Source organism: Erithacus rubecula (genome assembly GCF_903797595.1).
Source record: "Erithacus rubecula genome assembly, chromosome: 6".
Taxonomy (NCBI): Eukaryota; Metazoa; Chordata; class Aves; order Passeriformes; family Muscicapidae; genus Erithacus; species Erithacus rubecula.
Genome location: NC_136688.1, coordinates 50,623,636 through 50,646,080, shown reverse-complemented (window position 1 = coordinate 50,646,080; position 22,445 = coordinate 50,623,636). Strand labels below are relative to the sequence as shown.

The 22,445-nt window shown below is 42.9% G+C and overlaps 1 protein-coding gene across 14 annotated transcripts in view; it reads right to left on the bottom strand.

Annotated features, from left to right (window-relative positions):
* Nucleotides 1-13,241, bottom strand: part of TRAF3 (TNF receptor associated factor 3) — a 69,594-nt gene extending 56,353 nt beyond the window's left edge. For 6 of the 14 annotated variants that reach the window (XM_079309484.1, XM_079309487.1, XM_079309477.1 and 3 more), the window contains exons 1-3: nt 13,052-13,241; nt 12,687-12,819; nt 12,036-12,091 (exon numbers count right to left, since the gene is read on the bottom strand). The gene's annotated coding sequence lies outside the window, so the exon portion shown is untranslated. The remainder of the gene's footprint in view (nt 1-12,035; nt 12,092-12,686; nt 12,820-13,051) is intronic. The other 8 variants (XM_079309490.1, XM_079309489.1, XM_079309478.1 and 5 more) reach the window with 4 other exon arrangements.
* Between the last annotated feature and the right edge of the window lie 9,204 nt (nt 13,242-22,445).

Genomic DNA, 22,445 nt, shown 5'->3' with positions numbered 1-22,445 from the left:
GATGCAAATCCTTTCTAAAGCATTCAGTCCTACTGAAACATTTTTGTCTCTCCACAATACATCAATATATCCCATCTCACTTTTCTTCTGATGGACAATTTACCCATGTATTTGCCAGCAAAAGCCAAATTGATGGCAACAGAAGAATGAATGAGAAAGGTCTTCTGACTTAAGAAACTATATGCTTCTTTTTAAATTAAACCTAGTGATGGGGGCTGCCTCCACTGCACAACAGCACCAGCCTGTAATTATGGAAAAAACAAAAAAGACCATGCAGAACAGAAAACAAAAAGCATGTTCTTTCTTTATCTGCTGATGCACTCATTCATCTAAAGGCCTAAATTCTATGCCTGGAACACACAGACCAGGAGCAGCAATGCAGCTGCACTGCTCAAGTAAAAAGCAACATCTCCATAATTACCAAAGCATTCTCTTGGGACCTCAGCACAGTTCCCAATGTGTCACCAGTTCACATGGAAAGCAAACAGCAGCACAGCTCTGTTTCCTGGGACAGTGAACACTGCTCCTCACCGGCAACTGGACCCTTCTGGTCAGGCCTGTACAGTCTGTATTTCCATGGAGTTCACCATCTTTATCCATACACAGACACAAGTCCTCACCCCCCATGAGCTGGCAGGCTCACTCCCAATTTGCCTTACTAAAAAACTACAGCCAGAAAAACAGTGGCTTTGTGCTTTGCCTTAGGTCTTCCACTCAAATCTCAAGAGCAAGCAATCACAGCTCTTCCTACAAAGTTAAACATCTGGAAATCATGCTGGAGCAAGCTTAATGTGCCACTTTGCAAGATGGCCCTGCAGAGCTCAGAACCCTTGGAGCTACTCTGACAAGCTTGAGAAGAGCTTACCCATCAGCTCAGCCATTGCCTCCATTCAGACAGGAACATAATGGCAGAGAAGCTTCACTAATTCTGTTCTGATGCTGCATCTCCACATGGTCCAGGGAAGAATTCCAGTACAGTAATCCAAAACACAAAGCTCAATGCGAATTAGGGAAAAAACTCGAAACAAAACCACACAAGAAATAAAATGCCAATAAAAACCTAGACCAGAGATAAAGGGTGAATTAGAAAAATAAATCCTTGCAGCAGCAACAAACAGCAGTGTTCCAAACTTTAGTCCAGCCCCTGATCTAGGTCTCTGGTGAATGAGAAAAATGAAAGCAGGCAGGACACCACTCCACACCTGAAAGATCCTATTTCTGTAATGGAGACTTGTGTCTTTCTACAGTGCCCTTCCCACAAATTCTCCTGTAGGACAGATTGGCTTCCCAGACTGCACAGCTCGTCTGAGCACACACTGGAGACAACCCTGAGCCTCCTGTGCTTAGACAGCCATCAGAAACAATTACACCTGGGCAAATTGCAGGCAGTGGTTACTGATTTTATGTATGCAACACTCCAACATCTATTTCCCCCATGCATTTCCTCCTCACTTCATATCAGTACCAGTTTTACCAGTTAATGCTGAAAATTCATCAGCCTGATTGCAATTCCCATACTGCCTGCTTTTCCAGAGTTAGTTTGGATTGTCTAACTCGTTCTGCCACAGTCATAGCAAAGCTGTGATACTGTCAAAGAGCACTGATTGACCACAGAGGGTATCTGCAGAAAGAATGACCCCCAAGTCACCACTTATCTTAGTAAAAACAGATGAATACCCTACATCATCTCAGAACAATGGAAGCTGAACTCTTCTGCATTAATTTACTGCCATTATACACCAGCCTCTTTTCTCTTGATGTGAACATCTGGGTAAGGAGGATAGCTCTAGGGAAACACCACCTCAAAAGTCACTTGAGTACAAACATTAAAGCTTTCATAAAAAAAAAAAAAAAATCTATTTACAGGAAAATGAGTAGAGACCAGAAGAACACAGACATCACTTTAAGGAATGCATCATATGGGCTCAGGGAGGTCTAACAGGGAATAAGGCCATACAGAAACATTACTAAAACACTCCCTAAATGCCCTTGTTTCTATTTTACTTAATGTATGTAATACTTGGCAATAGGCTCTGATGCTTGAGCCCTGGTAACTGACTACAACATTAAGATATTGATACATCTTTATTTGGCATTCCCATTTCTTCCTTGGAATTTACTATGCTTGCAGTAGTGGAAAAAAAAAAAAAAAAAAGGCAAAACAAAAAGAACCCCAAACCTAAAATCATGACAAAATCATGATTTGGTTTTTACAGTTCACTCCACAACATCATATAACATAAGACTCATGCTCAGAAGTGGTTTAAAATGGTTTAAACACTGGGCTGGGAGGTACAAAGTGAGTTCCAGCACTCTGCAGCTCTTGCCCTACTCTGAGTGATGGAGATACACGATTTCATTTTGGTGCCAGTAACAGCATCAAGCCTGACACATTGCATCTAGTCCTACCATCAGGCTCTAGCATTTCATTTAATAACTCAGGACAGCCATCCATATTTATTATCAAGAGCTTTCCTGTACATCAATGAATTCTTGCACAAGTGCGTGGGACGTACTCCTTTCTCCAAAAATACCTCTGCAAATAAAATCCTTTATTTATGCCAAATCTTGTTTGATCATTTATTTACTACCTTTTTTGATACCCACTCATTTTTGGTGGGTATATCACAACCCTGCTCTTATCATTCCCCAATCCTCCCCTCATTACCTTCTTCACCTAAAAAGAAGAATTAAAAAGACACAACCTCAATACACTATAATATGTTGTCACTTCTTTTCTGTCCTGACTCCATCCTGTCTGATCAGCATGCCAGTGGGATGTGCTGTTGGATGCCACTGGCTGTAGAACCAACAGCTTCTAGATTGAGGAATTCAATGAGATTCCAGATTGAGGAATAAGCACAGCAAAATGCAGTGACAAATCCTGTTAATTGCCAAATCTTATCCTGTAAACAGAGTTAGTCTCCCAACCACTTGAAAGTCAAGGCAGGAAAAAGAAGTAAGGCTAAGTTTTGTTAATTTTTATATATCTAATAAGACAGTGTAGAATACTATTAGCCTTGTCTTTATGCACTATCCTGGACAATGTCAGAACCAGGCTTTCTATTCAAGGTGACCAAGCACAATTTTTTTCTTCCTTCCTAATTAATTTCCACGTTTGGTTTGGCCTCGCTCACCAAACCAATCCCATAAGAAATGACAATTTGATACAATGTCATATGGCTGGACAACATCATAGCTGCTACCTCTGAATTGCCCCTTTAAGGGGTTATTATTATTATTAGCCAGCTCTAAGTCATTATTAGAAAACTGATAAAACACTAATGGCCAAGTTCTCTCACACAACAACTTGTCCATTTTTCCTGTTATCACACTGTTATTCCAAAATAAATTATTAAGATCAAGATGCAGCATCCCCCTGCCTATTATTTGAACCTGTTATATTTCAAGGAACTAACAGCATCTGGCAATCACACATTTTAATCCTGACCAAGGTTAGAAAGTTAACTAATATTTTTGCAAATTTCTCTATTTCTCTTTTTGAAAACAGAAAATTGCATGTGACACCCACTGGCTCTCTCACACAACTTCAACAGCTGTTAAACTTAAGTCAAGTCTGTTAAGCTAGGCTTCCAGCTGATAGATCTAAAATTATTTAAACTTTCTACCTCTAAGAATTAGATTTTTGCTATGCTACATCTTCTTCAAAAGAAAGAAGAAGGGATTAGTCTCAGTTTCTTACGAAAAAATGCATTTACACCATTTCTTGCTCAGTGCTTTTTAATACTACTAAACTGGTTTTGTTAGCTGGTTATAGTCACCTTGGTTCTGTAAATCACACTAAAATTACTTCTACCTGTAATGAAAAGAGAACCCAATGTGACTAACTTCATTTCTCTTTGTCAACACCATTTCTAAAAATGAAGTTTGGGGATTTTTCCTACTCACAGCCCTGTGGTGTGGGAGAACTCAAGGACCTCAGCAACCTCATTCTGCTACCTTTGAAGCAATCTTACCAGCAAGGAGTACTTAACAAATTCACTTTTAATTTAGTTGGTATCTCAGCTCTAGCTACTGCAGAGAGTCAAGGGTCTGATCACAGGTGTTCAGTACAATCCCAGATGCCAAGTCCTGTGCAGAACTGGCAGATAAAGAGTTTAGCCATATGGAAGATCTCATGATGCTTTTTGAGCATCAACCTCACACCACAGAGGACAACTTACAGCATTTAAGATGGTACTCAGTGCCTCTGAGTGTGTGCAGGCACCATCTCTGCTCCCTTAGGTTTTTCTAAAGTCAGTAGTCAGTCAGGGCTTAAAGAAACATCATCACGATGTGTTAAAGTTAAAACACAGCTCTTTAAAATTAAATGCTAGTAGATAGGGTAAAAGACATCATAGGAACTCAAAAAATTCACAATGTAATGGTCAGTCTAAATAATTTCTGGATGTTTAAATCAAATATTTCTTGAGACTGCATTTCTTTAATGCTACAGTATCCCCATCCACATGGTAGCAGGGTATGAACATAACAGAGTCAACACTTGAACAGATGAGAGCTACAACAGAGGCAGCTGCTAAAATCTAAATCACCCACACAAAAAGCATATGATTGATTCCTTCCATACCCCTTTCCCATGAGGACAGCCTGTCTTTTTAGTACTTTATCTAATCACTCCAAACAGAAAAAAAATCCATGCCTTAGCAAGCATTCCTGCTTTTGAGAAGTTTTTTTAATAAAGAGAAGACCTTAAAAAGAAAAACACAGACATAGAAATAGTGCTAGGCAGAATCCTGTTTCCATTAAGTATATAAATATTTCAATCCCAGCAGCACCACCTAATGGAGAGTTCACCAATTTCCCCCTTTCTTTAACATGACAAATATTTGAGTTTGGAGGTGTTAACAACTGGTACTTTAGCACATGGCTTGATTATTACCCTATAAAATCTGATTAGTCACAAGAGAAGCCAAATCATTTCTCCATAGAAAATCAGGGTCCTTTTTTCTGCAGACACCCACATTACATTCATACAGAAATTTCTTAAGAACACAGGACATTTGTTTAACCAGGAGATAAGATTTTAGAAATTTATAAAAAACCCTCTAAACTAAACAATAACTGCAGCAGTGCCAGCTCCCTTAGGCATGTTTCAACTTGCCCTCAGAAAGGAGAATAGAGATGTCACTACCTCTGAAGTGTACAGAACATTGACAAACCCAACCTGAGATGAAGCCATGCATTCCCAGACATCTTCAGGCTGCAATTCTGATACTAAACACCCTATGGGAGAAGTGCAGCAATTTATTGTAAGCATCAATAAAGTGTACAGCACCATGCCTGTTGTAAATATCCATCATTTATTTATCTCTTGCCAACAGACATGACAAACTTATGTATAACTGGATACATAAGTCAGTTTTTTCCTCACTGCCTTTTGTCCTCTGTGTCCATTATATAAATCACAACACAGTAACTAAGGGTTCAACTACTCTGAACTTTTCCAATTAACTCAGCATATGGACACTTGTTCTGGAATAACTGCCTTTTTATGTATGGTTCAGAGGACCTTCAAGGTCTGTCTGCCCAAGCTCATCTCAAAACAGTCAACTAATATACTGAGAGTTCATAATGAAAAAAAACCAAAACAAACAAAAATACCACTAAAATCTTAGTCATTAATTCTGCAAAATTACACCACCATACTTTGGCTATATGTACTGAAAGCTTTATTTACACAAACAGGATAATTCCAAGCTTCTTCCTCATTTATTTTGAGAGTCTCCTCTGTAAAAATACACAGAATGCAGTGGGTAGATATTTATTTGCTTGCCCTAAATCTGTCTTTATAAAGCAAACAAAAGCACACAAAACCAACCAAACAAAAAACCCCAACACAACAACAACAAAAAAAAACCAAACATCAACCAAACGACACAAACTACCAAAAGAGTAAATCCCCCAAAATTCCCTCAAAATCTTGCTGCCTAAATACTGAAAGCTGCATGTCTAAATAATCCTTCTCAAAATGAAAGTGCAGTTCTCAGGAATTTGCAAGAAGGGAAGAGGAATATGGGAAATTTATGGTGCCAGCTAATGAAAAATATCTGATGAAATTCAATACTCAAATAACAATAAACTTGTTTCATCTTCCTAGAAAGTGCAAGAGAATTCTTCTGTCCATGCTCAAAACCACACAGCTACAAAAACCACCTGCCAAACAGTATGAGCAACACAACAGCAATATCTGCTGGCTGAACTACAGCACAGGATTCATTGGCATTTCCATCACATATTGACACCATGGGTGAGCAGTGAGATGTATGTGCTAATCTGAACTATAGCATGGTCAGATTCTGTAGATAGAAACAGGGTTCAGCTCCTGACAGAGAACAGGATACTGACCTCAAGGGATACTACATGTCATTAATTTCTAATGAAGTTAGCACAAGTCCTTTATTCCCCGCTCCCTAAAACACTAAATTTGAGAATGCAATGAAAATACTGCTGCATCAAAGGGTTCCAAAACTGCTAGAGATACACACATGCAATTCAGCAGTCTTCATTTATTTAGGTATCCAACCTCCTTCTACTCAAACTGCCAAATGGCAGCCTTTTGGGAACATGGCATTTTACAACCACAAGCACTTTTACCTTCATCTACTGAATGTGGAACTGGTATCCTAATCAAGCTCAACCCCAACAGTCATAATGATAAAAACATTCCCAAGCAAGGATGTGCTGAACAGAAAAAAGGACAGAGCAAAGGATGGAGTAAAAGCAGGTGTAGAATCATAGACATATGTACTTCAGACAATAGCAGGGTACACTGCAGTGTATCTCTGGTGCCCTGGAAGAGAAGAGCATGTTAATTCACCTGGAATGGAGGTGGGGCAGAGAGGGAATCACAGAAGCAGGTAGCTAGAAAGAGGTCAAAGAAAAGTGGATTTTGCAGACAGAAATTACTTGGCAGAATGTGAAAATAAGTACAACCCTGGAAAAGGGTATTTCAAGAGAAAAAAAAGAATGATGTAAATGGAAGTAAAGGGAAGAACGCAGGTACTTTGCTCAAGTGCAAGGACAAAACCACCTTGGAATAAAAGTCATCTGTTAGCAACTCTAAAATTGTAAGAAATCTGATTGAAAGCAGGTCGAAATAAGTCACTTCTAAGAATCAGAAGAAGCAGCTGGAGAAATTAAGAGCATTTATACTGTTTGGACAAACAAGCTGGAAGAGAAGCACAGCACGGACAAGAGCAATCCATTGGTAACTGAAGAGAGTAAAATGCAGAAAGAGGAGTCACTTGGGATGGCTTAAAGGAGATTAAAACAAGAACAAGTTAAATGAAAAATATGAAGTTATACTTCCTGTGTAAAAATCAAGACTTACATCTGCAAGCCATTAATTTAAAAGCCTCAACACAAAGCAGCCCACTCTCACAAGGTTCCTCTCTGTGTAAAGACAGAGTGGGCACAGTCAATCTGGTACAGCACACAAGATCTTCATTATAAAAACATCTAATAATTGTTCTAATTATCTCCCTCTTGCATGTACAGAGATGAGCTTACAAAACAAAATCCATTCACATTGCTAAAATTAGGTTTATGAGCTGGGCTTTGCTGTTACAAAGTGCCACAGGTATCATGCAAGCTGGGTCCATAAAATAAGTTAAAAAAATGTTACTTCTCTAGAACATTCAAAGGAGAAAGCCAGGAATAAGTACAAGCACAGGAACAGCTACCACTGATGAAATTCTGTCCTGTACACTCAGTTTCATTGAGCACTGCATGTTTGCTGTGAGCATCAATGGAAGAGAGAAGCAAGTGCTGTGTCCTGCCCCACAGTGCTGATGGTGCAGGACAGCAGAGCTCTGCAGGGGCAGGACTGGATGCCTTCACACAGCACTTGTAATTCACTCACTTTATCAACAGATGACGCTTGCACTGCCCTGCTGGGTCTCAGCACCTCATCATTTTTATGTCCTCAGATCATAGGAAAGTACCGCTATTCCCATGTTATTACAGGCCAGGAAAATGGTCTGTATATGCAGCAAAAGCTAGATTAAAAAAAAAGCCAGTTTTTATTTTCAGAACTCCCAGTCAGTTACCACCTAAACCTGCACAACATCCAAGTGCCTCTTCTCCTTCCCAGCATGTATTTGACGCTTAAGGAAACATCCTGAGAAGGCTGATAAGCTCAGGAAGCACATCAAGCTCAGATGCGTGAGAAAACAATAAACAAAACAACAGTGGATGAAGCATCAGCAGACTCTAAGTCTTTACTCATTCTGGTAATCCTAAAAAAAAAGTCCTAACCACTTGACTGAGACATCATGCTTCCCCTCACTCTGTTTCTTAGGCACACTGAGTTTTGATTCTTCTTGGCATGGCAAAAAGTTTCAAGAGAAGGAAGTGACACTACTCTTAACTGGCCTGTGGCTTGATGATGAGAATACTCCCCAGGGAAGAAGGAAACTGGGATTGGAATCCCCCTTCTGCCCCTGGGACCGTGGTGATGTCACATCTCTCAGCCCTGCAGCATCAAACCCCTGCTGGTCTGGCCCCAGCTGAAAGCCTACAGCACACACATCTACAGGAATGAGAAAACCAAAGCCCAGCCTCCAGGTCTCCTAGCCTGACACTGGGATCTGCAGTGGAACATCTTCGCTTTCTTGACAGATGTCAAAGCCTGCAGGAACAAAGTGGCAGCCAGGAAGGCACTTATCTTACACTAGCATCTGCAACACACTTCTCAAGACAGATGAAATCCAAATTACTTGTTTTCCTAGACACCTAAGAAAGCTGTAAAGACTCATGGCATTTTGAGTCTGTCTTCAGTGCATATACCTTACTTTATCTACAAAAACATGTTTTTCACAGTAATGCAGAAACCAAAATATGAGACGAAAGTCCTGTATTACTCCAAATGTCAAATTTTTCTAATGATGAGCTACCATACAGTCATCACTAAAACATGTAAAATGGAAGATTCATTACTTTTTTCAGTATTTTTAAAAAACATTTATTATTTGTGAGTGAAAAGATTCACTTCGCAGCATTTAAATCAGAATTAGTAGCAACTTTTATTATGGCAAATAATCTACAGAATGTTTCCTCTGTACATCAGAGAAAACTATTTTACAAATCAATATTCCATTAAACTATATAAAATAATACCAGAACCATGAAATATTCCAACTTAAGGCATTCCTGCTATGCCCATGGAAGATCTAACATCTGCAACTGGCGAAAAATCAAATCTTGATGTCCAGGTGCACAACACCCCAAGTTTCAGTACAAGGAGTGAGCAGGAGATGGAATCCTTCTCACACACACACAATACTGAACTTCTGCACACACAAACATGTTGAGACTTTGCTTCCCAGGCTGCCTTGACTAGATGAACAGCAGAACTTGAAATTCTACTAAAATCACATTTTATACATGCAGAGTAAAGCAGCAGGGAAGAACAACTGCATGGAAATCAAAGGCTTAACATTTTTTGGGGGGTGGAGATGATTAGTGACCTACAGTTGTTGTATATAATTTTAGAGACACTCGCCCTGTTAACCTAGTTACAAAGCCAACAGTCAGGAGCAATTGAAATGACAGATATTTTTCTGTCAGGGCTCCAGAAGAGATGATCTACATGAAGAAAACAAACACTCCCCCAAAGACCATGTAAATATCTCTCCCTCTCTCACACACACATGGAATTCTCAATACCAAATTACCTTTTGCTTCATTTTCTCATTAAGTTCTAATATGTTTCCACTGGATACTTTCCTTACTTCCCTTAGATATCCTAAGAGTTTTTTTGCATTTATTTCTGTTTCTCTTCTTTCCCATTGCAAAAAGGGAGAGAGAACACATCTTCCTCCATTGTGGGCACCTAAAGATACTTCATTGTAACTTGATTTCCTCTTTCTCCCAGTTCTCTAGTTCTTTTTCCTGCCGTAAGGAAAAAAGAATAAAAATAAAACGTCTGTGATTTGTCAAAACTAAATATACTGACTTTAAATGATCCATTTATGAGGGCATGGGCTTCCAGCAGGCAGAGCTGAGAAACCAATTATATTCTGTCAGCCCTTTACTACTGTAGTTTCTACAGCACTACCTCATAACAGCTTAAAAAGTTTAAGATACAACCTAGTGCAACTACAGCACTCCCTCTTGTGCTACAATCACACCTTTATTCTGCTCCACAAAACCACACAATTCTCCCTCTCTTGGCTTCTTTCCCCCATATCTCATTTTGAAATCTCCAGTTTCTCCCACCATTTCTGGTGTTCCTGAGCCATACACCAAATATTCAAGGAGGTTTCAAACACAGGCATTCTACTCAGAAAGTATCCACAGCTTAAAAAACAAACAAACAAACAAAAATGTATGCCTTGGAAATTCTTTAAAGGAACTGTGCACCAGTGTACAGATACCTGAAACCAATGTGTAATGAGCAATCTTCACACATCATAAGATGCAGCACCATCAACTAAGAAATCCCATGAAAATAAAAATACTCTAATGAAATCCAATAATTACATCATCTAAGACATAAGAGATCAGAATGTTTTATTTTTACAATATTTATTCATACAAGGCCATTTTAGGATATTGGAGTACATTTAAGTAATTCCTATTTTTAAACTGCCTTTTTGTCTGAAGAAAAACTATGAGAAGCTGCTTATCAATCAAAAATCAAGTTTTTTGGCTTTTTGTATTTTCAGCATTGCCATATCTACTATAGAACAGCTGGACTTCAGTACCAAAAAGCCATTCTCCTTCATTCTTTAAGTGATCCTTATGGACAAGAACAATGTAAAATCTAAATACAACATGATCCCAAGATCATTTAAAAGACAAACTGTATTAACATGGACGAGTAAGACTTCACAAATAATCTCTGGTCACTGATGCTACCTACTGCCATCTTACTGAGTTTTCCAAGGTATCAACAGTAAATATGCTTACACAATACTCAAATTCTCTGAATCCATGCAAGAATGACTTCTCAAAATTGGTATCATCAAACTTGATTGCAGGAGGACTTCAGGAAAGCCTAAAGACTGAGTCATTTAGCACGCCCTTTTGATAAGAGTTCATTTTTTTTGACACTGAACGCACTTTATAATTCTATATTCTAGGTCCAGCTATTATTAGAATCACCTCAGCAAGTTGTATTTCAGTAAAACACCTACCATTCTGGAACAACCCAACTTTTATAACCCCCTAGTGCCGCCTGCTTGCAATGCCCAAGCTCACGATACATCAATGTTTCCATTACCAAGCTCTATGACAAGGGGTTTCCCAGTGCGGCCATAAAAAACTGATTTCTGTCCAAATGTTTGAGTATTTCTCACCTTAAATGAACAGCCTTCTCCCTAATCACCACAAATAGCACTTAGATCTTAATCCATGTGTGGCATAAGCCAGTGGTACATTTAAAAGGACAACATGCAGTATATGCTATGGTCTCTCCTGTTTTGAACAACCATCACTGTAGCCTTTCAATCCAGGCTCCTAGGCAAGTCAATAGCCATTTTAAATACAGATTTTTACTAACTACTTCAAATTATACTGTTTCATTTGGTTGAGCTAGACACTGCTAGGACACCTTTGCATCATGCACTATACTCCTTTACAGTCTATGAATACAAGTTCAGATTAGTGCTCAACAATGCTACGTGCATCCTATGGGACAAATCTGCAAGGGAAAACACACAATTCTACACAAGAAACAGAAAACACGTAAATTACAACATACAGTATATAAGGCTCCGATCTCAGCAAGCTAGAGAAGTCACAGACCCAAAGAGACAGCATATTTCAAATTGTATCACTGGAACTTCCCACATTTTACTACTACAGAACAGCCTAAGATGAAAGATGCCCTGATGCGTGGTACAGATCCACGCAGAGGAGCGCATACAGCCTGTCACGTCACACACAAGCTCCGATCGGCACAACATGAGATTATGCCTCCCAACATTAATACAGCTTCTCCTGTTTTTCTGCAAGTAATTCGGATCTCAAGCACTCAAATACACAAATAAATCAAGAGGTAAATGCCTTACCTTCCTATTTTACAAGCCACTGCAGTTCGCAGATTATGAGTCAGTCATAGGTTAATCTGCAGAGGAATGACTCAGTATAAACTTTTAAACATTCATTATTTTTTCTAACCTACAACACGGCGATTCATTCAACGCGCTAAAACGCGGCGTCGCGAATCAGCGCATGAAATGAATGGCGTGAAAACAAAACACTTTTCTTTCCGCTCACGGCAGGCAGACGGGGATAGCGCAGCGCCGGTGCAGGCAGGCGCACTTTGCGAGAACACAAGTGCTCCCTTGCCGAGGAGCGGCAGCTCCGGCGGGTCCCCATGGCCGGGGAGCGGCGGGGGCTCCGCCGCAGCGGCACCGGGGGGACGCGCAGCCGGGACCGCGCTCCGCGCCAGGCGCGGCGCTGCCGGCAGTGCCCCTTTAAAGGCGTCGGCCCGCCCCCAGCACTGCATATGGAGGGAGCCAGGAGCGAGCGAGCCTTCTGCATTCAAACGACACATCAAACGCCGCAAGCGCCAGCGCGGCTCCCGGCTCCGCTCCGGCCTCGCCTCCCTCCGCTCCCCGCACGGGCACACGCGCACCGCGGGGAGCGGGGCACGGAGCGAGGGGAGCAGGGGAGGGAACGGGGAGGCGGGAATAAGTAAGCAAGAAAGAAAGGGGCACCTGCAAAGCCCTGGAGTGCGAGTGCGTCCGGGCAGGAGAGTCCGCGCCGCCCCGCCGCAGGCTGATCTATTCCCGAGCACCGGCGGCCGCCGAGGTCCCGGCACGGGCTGCGGGTGCAGCGCTCGGCCCCTGCCTGGCAGCAATGCCTCGGTCAGCGCCGAGCCCCCGCCGGAGCGCCCCCGGCTCCCGCCGCCCGCCCGGCCCCGGCCCCCTGCCCGGAGCGCCCGAGCGCGGCAGGCGAGCGCGGCCGGTGCCGGAGCCCGGCGCGGAGCCGCCGCCACGGCGGCACCGGAGCTCCCGCCCTCCCTCCTCCTCCTCCGCCGCCCGGCCGAGCCGAGCTAAGCCGATCCCCGCGGCCGCCCTACCTGCGAGCGTGTGCGGGGAGCGGGGCGGCGGGCGGCAGCTGGAGCCGGGCGAAGGCGACCGCCAGCCCGGCGGAAAGTCCCGACCGCTGTGCGCCGTCTCCCCCCGCCCCGCACTTCCTCTCCCGCCCGCTCGGGCTGGAAATCCCCGGCGAAGCCCGCTGCTCTCTTGGCTCCTCCCAGTCACCGAGGGCGGGCCCGGCACAGCCGCTCAGCGCGCAGGCGGCAGCCGGGGGCCGGGCTTGCCCTGGCCGCTGGCCCCGGCTGCACCTGATGCTGCTGTCACCCCCTCCCGCGGCACGGCTCGGGCACGGGGGCCCGCGGCCGGCGGAGGAGGCGCGGGCTGGGCACTGGGCTGCGGGGACAGCGCGTCCCGCTCCGGGCGCGGGTGGAGCCGCGGGGGCTCGGCCGGAGAGCGGGCGCTGCTGCGGGCACCGGGGGAAGGAAGGGCGCGGGGATGGCGCCGGGACGCGGGGCTCCGGGAGAGCGCGATCGGCGCGGCCGAGAGCCGCTATATTCCCCTGCCTGTCCCGAGGGAGCTGCAGCAGCCCCCCTCAAAGAGGCGCCTCGAACACAATAGCGTTTATTACACAAAGAAAATGCCACTGGGAAGAATGGGAGGGAGGGAGGGAGAGAAAACAGCAGTTGGGAGGGGGAGAAGGGTCTGGAAGTGATCAGGAAAGCGCAGCCAGCCAGAGCCGCTCGCCCCGGGAGGGGCCGGTCGGGGCCCCCGGCCGGAGGCGCCAGCCCCGGGTCCCGGTGCCGGGCGGGGTTTGGGGTGTTCCCTGCCCGTGCCCCGGACCGTGAGAGCCGCCCGCGGCCCCTCCGCAGGCACCGGGGAGGGGGCGGCGCTGGCAGCCCGTGGAACCTGTCGCTCCCGGCAGCCAGGTGAAATAAATGCCTGCGTCGTGCTCCGCTGGCATCACGGCGTGTCCCGACCGGGGGTGGCATTTGTTCCGCCTGTACCGGCGGTCTCGCTTTTACACGGGGCTGTCGTGGCTGGTCGTGTTCCCGCCGCCTCACCGGGATGCGGGGAGGGAGGGAGGGGGAGAGGCGGCTCTGGCGCAGGAGCGGCGCGGGGGCTCAGCCGGAGCCGGGAATGCCCAGCCGAGCTGGGGATGGGGGCTCAGCCGGAGCCGGGAATGCCCAGCCGAGCTGGGGATGGGGGCTCAGCCAGAGCCTTGCTCCAGGGTGAGCTGGAGGAATTGCCCCACAGGGGCCCTAGGAGCCCTGGGTGCAGCGATGGGGCTGGCAGCCGGGAGAGCCGCAGCTCTAAGGAATGTGCAGAGCTGAACACGGGGAAATGTGTGGTGTTTGGCTAATTTCAGTGGGATGAGGTCACCGTCCTTTTTGGACGTTGTTTATCGAGGGATCACTAGGGAGGAACAGTTGGATGCGTGATCCTGAGCGGACAAGCTTTGCGTCATAGTTGCCGCTTGCAGCATCTCCACGCGTCCCGAGATCCATCCTGACCCTCCTCGCTCTTCATGTCCCCCGGCTCTCCGCACCGCCCACGCCACGCTGCCCTGCAAACCTAAACATCTCTAGCTGTCCTCACCAGCCTCTAAATCACGAACCTTGGCCGCACTGCTAATTCCCCCTGTGTGCTGTTTTTCTCCTCATCCCGCTTCCCTGCTTTCTCTCTTTCCCCCTCTCTCCCGCCTTTGCTGCCGTCCCCAGTCAAAGGCTGGCTTAGCTGTCAAGACAACTGCGGCTTTTGAAAGGATGCCGTGAACCTGCCACCAGAAAGACAGCCTCAGACGGATGTCTTGCATGTTCTCATCACTTGTTCAAGATTGCTTAGCTCTGGACCAGCAGAAATGATTGTACATCAAGCCTGGATTTCTCCAGCAGCGGGGCTGCAAATAAGTTTCTATCAGAGACAAACCTGCAATTTCTTCCTTTGCCACTCTTTTTGCTGTTGTATACGTGTCCTCTTGTTTTGCCCTTAAAAAAAAAAAAAAAAAAAAAAAAAAAAAAAAAAAAAAAAAAAAAAAAGAAAAGAAAAAATGGAGAAAACATAATAGGATTCCAGTGCCTGTAGCTCTAGTAGCTGTGCTAATATATTCTTCCCCAAAAAGAGAAAACAAATTCTTATACCATTTAAAGATGTCAGAAGCCTTTCCACATTAGAAAAAAAAATCTGTTGACAAAGGGATAAAGTGATGATTTAATGAAATACCTAGCATTTCAATTGCTTTGGTGGTTTTTTTTTTCTTTTTGCATATTGTGACTGCAAAATTTTAGAGATTTCTAATGCAATTATTACAGCAAGATATGCCACCAATGTTTAGTCTTTAATTGGTTTGGAATTCTGTGTTATAAGCAATGTTTTCTCTGGGGCTGGAAGTGTTGTCTCAAGGCTGCTTTGATAATGCTGAACACTTCTGCTTGGCAGTAGTATTTTGAATATAATCGTTGGAGGGGTGGCTACTTAAAACAGCAGAAATTAGAGTAAAGGCCATGGAGTAGCTCTGTATTTCAGTACATTGTTTGAAGAAATAAAATAATAGTGCATTACACTGGAAAATCACCTGAGAGGAAAGAATAAAAAAAGAAATTCACTGAGAGAAGAGTGGTAATCCCTTACAAACTTGAACAGGGATGCTTATCTCCAGAAACTATTTGGAAGACATAGAAGAGCAAATGGCATGTGATTATGGGAAACTAATTTCTCAGCTACAGACTGGAAGGTACCACTGGGAACTGGTAGGGCTTAAATGTTCTGGAGTGTTGTAGAAACTCGATTTCTCAAGCAAACAGTCCATGAGAGAGGATGCTATTTTAGGACTGGTATTAATAAGCAGCAAGGACCTTGTAGAAGGCCAGAGTGTTGAAACTGATCATGAACTGAGTGATCACAAGCTAATCCAGTTGAAGTTGAACTGCAAGAGGAACAAATGCAGATATTTGACTAAGACTTGAGATTGCAGAACAGTAAGCTTAGAGAAATGGGGAAAAGTCCTGAGGCTGACATGATGGATGAACAATGATTTTTACTTAGAGATATTGGAAGGAGCAGCAAATAACAATTGCCAATGCAAGGATTTGTTCAAGGTTAAAAAGGCTAGAAGCAATACCCTGTGACTACAACAGTATAGTGAAAGAGAGTTGTGATGCTGATAGCCTTGGGTCTACTGCTTTGACCTTACTATGGGGGTGAGTTCCTCCATGAGAAAATGACTGTGAGCTGCCAGCAGAATGGCTGTGGAAAAGACTCACTTGAGTCTGTGATGCACAAAGCATAGTATTTTTAGGAGAGAGAGGGAAGTATTAATCTGGCTTTGCACAGTACAGCTGAGGAACCTTGTTTGGAAAATTGCATCCAGTGCTGGTGACTTACAGTCAGAAAGGATTGACTCAGGTTGCCACAGGTGCAGAAGGGGAATACTGGGGTGGCAAGGGAGCAGAGTATCTGTATTCTTGAACGGGAGCTGCAAGCAAGCAAACTTAGCTTCCTCAACTAGCCAAATTGGGCCAAAATAGCACAATTCACACAATATCAAGGAAAGAGTAATATTTAAATTAAAGGATTATGTTAGCAAAGTGATGCATGGTCATATATTGGTCATGACTGAAAAGCTTTCTAACCATTCCAAGAGCAAACAAGCAGTATTCCAGGGACAAGCACCTACAGGATTTTAAATGAGGGCATGTGTCCAAAGGGGATCTGAAGATGATTGAGCTGCTGACCTTTGACACTGTACTGTAATCATTCCTGAGTTTCAGGCTTACTTCTGGTCCTCTGCCCCATCTGCATTTGTCTTGTGAGGTTTTTTCAACTCTGGGGCACTGGAAATTAGTCAGAGACAGGATGTAGAAAGGGCTGGTGACATTAAATCATCAGGTGGTTTGTGATGGATCTTGCTCACAGGCATACTGTGATTGCCAGATTTGTGTCATCACAAAATCTCTTCCCTCAGGTGAGCCTGGAAAAGGACTGGAGTGTTTTGTGTTCCCCCTGCCACCTTCTCAGAATCTTCTGGGAGATTTATTTGGTAAATATCTTGTTGCATGGGTACTGGTTATAGTCTTACCTGATATTGTGCTTGAGAGGTTTAGCCTTTTACTGCAACTCTTAAGTTTATTAGCTCTTACCAAAAAGGGTTTGGTGAGTTGATGAGTGGGGATGCAGAAAAATTATTGCTCTGAGATCTCCTGAACAAAATGGCCATTATGTGTTTGTAGAGGGGGACCATTCTCAGTCCTATCTTCCCAGAAGTGGCATCAACAGGTTATTTTTAATTCTGGAAGTAAACCTGAGAGAGGGAGAGAGAAATAGGGTAGCAAACCATAGTTTCATGTGTGGATTTGCTTATTACAATTAACAGTCATTCAGCTGAACATGTGGAGTTTGGAATGGAAGGGTACATCCTTATCAACCCTGCTGTTTCAGGTGCAGTTTGGCACTGCTTCTATACAGAATGCTAGCTCTAGGTGCTGTGGTTTGTGTGCTTCACATAGCTTCTCCACAGTTTCTGCAGAAGGTGGTTATGGTTTTTTCTAATCAATACGTATTGTGGATCTCAGCAACACTTAGCAGGAGCCAGTTTCTAAATTTCTGACACTGGGGCTGTTTCTTGATTTGCAGCTTCGTCATCCCATGCTCTGGATTGAAGATACTTATTAACAGAACAATAAAAATCATTAAATTTATATTCTTTTTTATTGCTGAAGCTTTGCCCAAGAGGATCTGTATGGTGGGAATACACTTTTTTTTTTTTTTTGCATCCTATACATAGGTAGGGGTTCCTCAGGTTTTATTTCAACTGCTACTAGGCAATAATATCTAATGTGATAGCCCATTCGTTTAGGGAAAAAAATTCCCTTGCCCAAGCTATGATTTTCTACTTTAATTTCCTAAAAAGTGACGGTTTTCCTAGTAACAAGCATTTAGGGTGAAACATTCCCTAACTCTTCCAGAAGTAAGTTATGTATGCTTTTCTGAATTTGCTATGTAATATTTTTCTTTTCTTTCAAGCTAATTTTAATTCCCAAGTCAGCTTATAGAGCTACTTAACATTTGACAGGGAATATTAGTATGGCATAACACAACTGCATCTCAGTAATCTTGGGGCCTTCTTGCTTTCTTGTTGAGGCTATTTAAAATATATTGAGGTCCCCAGGCTCCTCTATTATCAAGACTGCCATTGTGCCCATGCCAAAATGACTTTGGAGTCAAATGAAATTTTGGAGTGCATGTCAGTGGATTCCCAAATGGGCTTGTGAAGTGGTTCACGTGAACTCTAAGCTGTGCCTGGAAAAAGAGACAAGATACAGCTCCACAGCAGGGAGTTGCTGGAGCACAGCAATGCCTCAGCCATACATCTGCCTCTTGGTATGGCTGCAAAATCAGAGCTGTGATGGGAAGAGTGCAAACTCAGCAAGATCAGCTCTTCACCATATGGAGATTTCCCTGTGACAGCTGAATCTGAATATAACTGATAAAAGCATCTTAAAGGCTGCTCTGTTCCTTTAGATTATCACAAAGAAGCTTTATCAGGAAGAAGGATTTGGTCCAAAAGATTTCTCCAGACATAAAGTGTCAGTTATTATGCAAGTTTGTAACTAGCAACTTCAAGGATTCTGTTGAAACCTGGCAAAGTAAAAGGCTGACATGAATATAACAGCTGTACTGATTTATTCAGATGCCCTCATTTTCTCAATGAAACATCCTTAGGATATCCTGATACCCTTGGGATCTTTTCTGCATCAAGAATCTCAGAACCTAATCAGACAAGAGAAAAAGCCTTACCTAATATTGTCAGAAAGACCAGGTGGGTATAGTTTCAGTGCTGAGAGTCTTTTATTATTGTAGAAATTGTTACAGGTTCTTCTTCAGTAATCAATAGTAGCTCTTTCTTCAGCGTGATGTAACTACTTTTGCTTTCACCTTTTCTGCATGTAGTCATGGGAACACCAAACAACCAGTAAGAATCAGGCTTAGGAATAATTTGAGCATTTGAGATGATTGGGAGGTGGTCACTGTCTCATAATTTTCTTGGCTGTCAGCTTAACTGTGTGCCATACCCCCCGTGCTGTCAGAGCATCAGAACAGGTCTGAAAGGTTTTTTCACAGCCACCCCTGCCCCCTTTTATTGATAGTACTCTAGATAGTTCTAAAGAGGTATTTCAGAGTATTCTGGAAGGATGTGTGAGCCTCTGGATGTTGCTTTGTTGTAAGTAAACTGTCCATAAAAGGCATTTCCAAAGCCTGAAGTATTCTGTCCTGAATTCATATGCAGGCAGAACATCCAGACTTCAGTAGTGAAGAGATTACATACATCCACACCTATGGGATGCACACCTGCATGACAGCATAAAGCCCTTCTCTATGAATTTTTCCTTGAAGCTTGTAGTCCCTTGTTGATCTGCCTCTTGTGACTCCACAGTTTTTCCCATTGTCCTTAGCAATTTTCTCACCTTGTATAGGAAAATGGTAATCAAAATTTACAGTTTCCCAGGTACCATTCATTCTGTCTCATGGCAGTGTAGATAAAATGAGCTATGCTAGAGAAGCAGTAATCATCCAGCTGTTTGTCTAAAGATACCTCTGAGCTGGATTCTATTTATCCACCTGGATCTTGATAGTTAGAAAACATCAGCATATTCACTGGATGATATTTAGAATTATTTCACTTTCACATATAATTTTTTATCATAGGGGTTGGGGAGGTTTTCCACATGTGCATATGAACAAAATGACTAAAAGTGCTCCAGGTGGTATTGGGAAGAGAGTGGCTGTCTTGAGATGAAAACAGCTGGCTGTCTTAGCAACCCCCACATACTGCATTGTTAAAACCCAAGGGCAGATATCTAGTTTAAATGTATCTTCAGGGAAGCAAGATTATATTCAAATATTTTCCTTGCTGAGTTTCAGATTCTCTGTATCAAATATTCTCAGTTTTCAAGTAAAAAAAGTAAAATCCAAGGGCCCTCAGAACAATTTCAGCCTAGCCCCTATGAATCAAGCTTCCCTTCTTACTGGTTATGATGAATGCTCTGCAAGCCACATTATGCCCTAATCAGCATTTGCATAATCTTTACTATCTCTGTGATTGCAGTATATAAGCTAGACAGTAATTAACAAGAGCTAGAAAGAACCCAGTTCCAATGATTAGCATGAGGCAGCAATGATTCAAGAGCTGTGAGTCTTTCATGTGCTGCATTTGGAAGAGAGCTGCCCTGCTAAGGAAACTACTTTGAGGTTCTTAATCATAAGGGCATAACAGACAAGTTCTCTTGGCACCAGCCCACACAAGAGCCATGTCCACCAGAGAAGCAGCCCTTCCTGCTCTTCCAGATGCTGGTAGACCTGTAGTGGAAGTGGTGAAATAGTAGCTAAAATTCTACAAAGGTCTGAGTTGGGAGTATTAGAAAAATTCCCTTGGAGCCTCCAGATGGTTGGAAAGGAGTGTGCCTGACAAAACTGGCTCAAAGACTTTCCATAGTAAATATATGAGCTACTTCTCTCAGCAGTGGTCATCTGTAGCCATGTGATGGTGTCTCAGTCACAGGCTGAGAAATGGGCAGAGAGGGGTAACACTTTGCTCTAGCTGCCCTTGAAACTCAAAATTGCTTAGGCTGCAGCTCCATAAAGAACCCTTGGAGCAGTGGAAGATTTAAGGAGAGGTCAGCTTACAGGACACAATTAGTAACCTGCTGCCAGCGTAGAAAATAAAGAATCTTTACAAATCAAAACAAATTTTGTATTTATTTGTTCATAAGAACAGATAATAACAGAACAGAACCTGTTGTCAAACTGCAGGCAAGCCCAGACACTCTTATCATTTTAGCAGATGGAACTAAAGGAGCCTCAGAATATTCTAAGGACACCCCTCTCACTTTAATAATAGCAGGCAAATGTTGTCAGTGGGTTTGAGGACAAGGAGTTGCTGTGTTCAGCCTCAAACAGAATAGCTGAACTCTCAGGAGTCTTAGGGAGCTGAGACAATGGGAGCTCATCATTCCCTAGGTCACACCACAGCAGTTCCCAGCTCCTTCACATTTTCATCCTTCCTAGTTTGTATCCCAGAGAGATAAGAGCTTTTTTCTGATCCTGTACTACTTTCCCGAGTTCAGTCCTCAGAGTCTGCTCCAGCTGCTAAGAAAAATGCTTTCACATCCTGAATTAAATGCTCCTCTGCTGCAGACAGACACGAGTTAAAATGCACAAAATCTTATGTCATCTTTGCACTGAATTAAAAGCCACAAAAAGCAAATTCTTCTTTGGCCTCATTCTTACCTGGGGAATGCTAATTTTTCTTTGTGCAATTGCTGCAGACTGACACCAACATAATCCAGAGCAGAAAGAGGCCCCAAACCTCTCCTGGGCTGTTTAAGATACTCCACAGCCATAAAGCCAAAAGCCAGTATCCCTCCCTCCTGCAGTTTCCCCAAGGTATCAGAAAACACTCTGGTATTAGATCCAAAGTGGAAAGCTGTGATATTTGCACTTGCTTTCTTGGAGCCACTCCCAGTCCATACCGTGGTAACAGACCCAGCTGAGAGCAGAACTGTTTTTCATTTCCTGGGCCTCCCATTCAGTGGCTGTGGAGAGAGAAGGTGGCAGTCTCCATCTTTCCCTGCAGAAGGAGAAGTTATTTCCATGGTATTGATGCTAAAATATAGCTTTGCATCTTTTATAGACTTCAGGAAGTTCTTTATTTGTAAGAAGGGCATTTCTAAACCTCAGACACATCTGAGGAGCTATAAATTGCCAATTCTCACAATCTTTATGGTAAATTCTGTGATATTTGAGGCTTTTTCCTCAAAGTACCAGCTCTTGTAATGATAGGATTATGTAAAAAACTCCCATTTTTCTTTCACTTTAACAAAAAACCAGGAATTTTCCTGCTCTCATAGATAATATGATAGAATAGATAGAAGCTTAAGTTGCAGATAGACGTTAGAGATATATATATAGATAGATAGATAGAATTTATAGATAGAAGCTTAAAAATATAAACTGAGCACACTGCAAAGGCTGAGAATCAGAAGGCAAAGCATAATTAATTGAGCACATATTCACTCCTAAACATTGTAACTAGAAGTCCCTTTCATACTTTTTTTAAAAATCTGACTCATTATTTTTAAACTATTCAGCTTGGCAATACCATATAGATTCATTATGCTCTTGGATAAAATTCTTTGTCACGCTAAAGGCTAAATTGAGCCAAGAGTAAGCTCACTATAAACAATTACATGTATTGTCTATTCTCAGCTTTTTAAAAACATCATCTAGTCTTTACAAAAACTCTAACACAATGAAGACTAAAGCTTTCATCTAAGCAACCTCCAGTATATGACAAATATAAAAATTGAAAGGCACAATGGAAATAGAAGCTAATAAAACTTGAAATAGGTGAGATTTATTTCTTTAAAGTCTCGCTTCTCT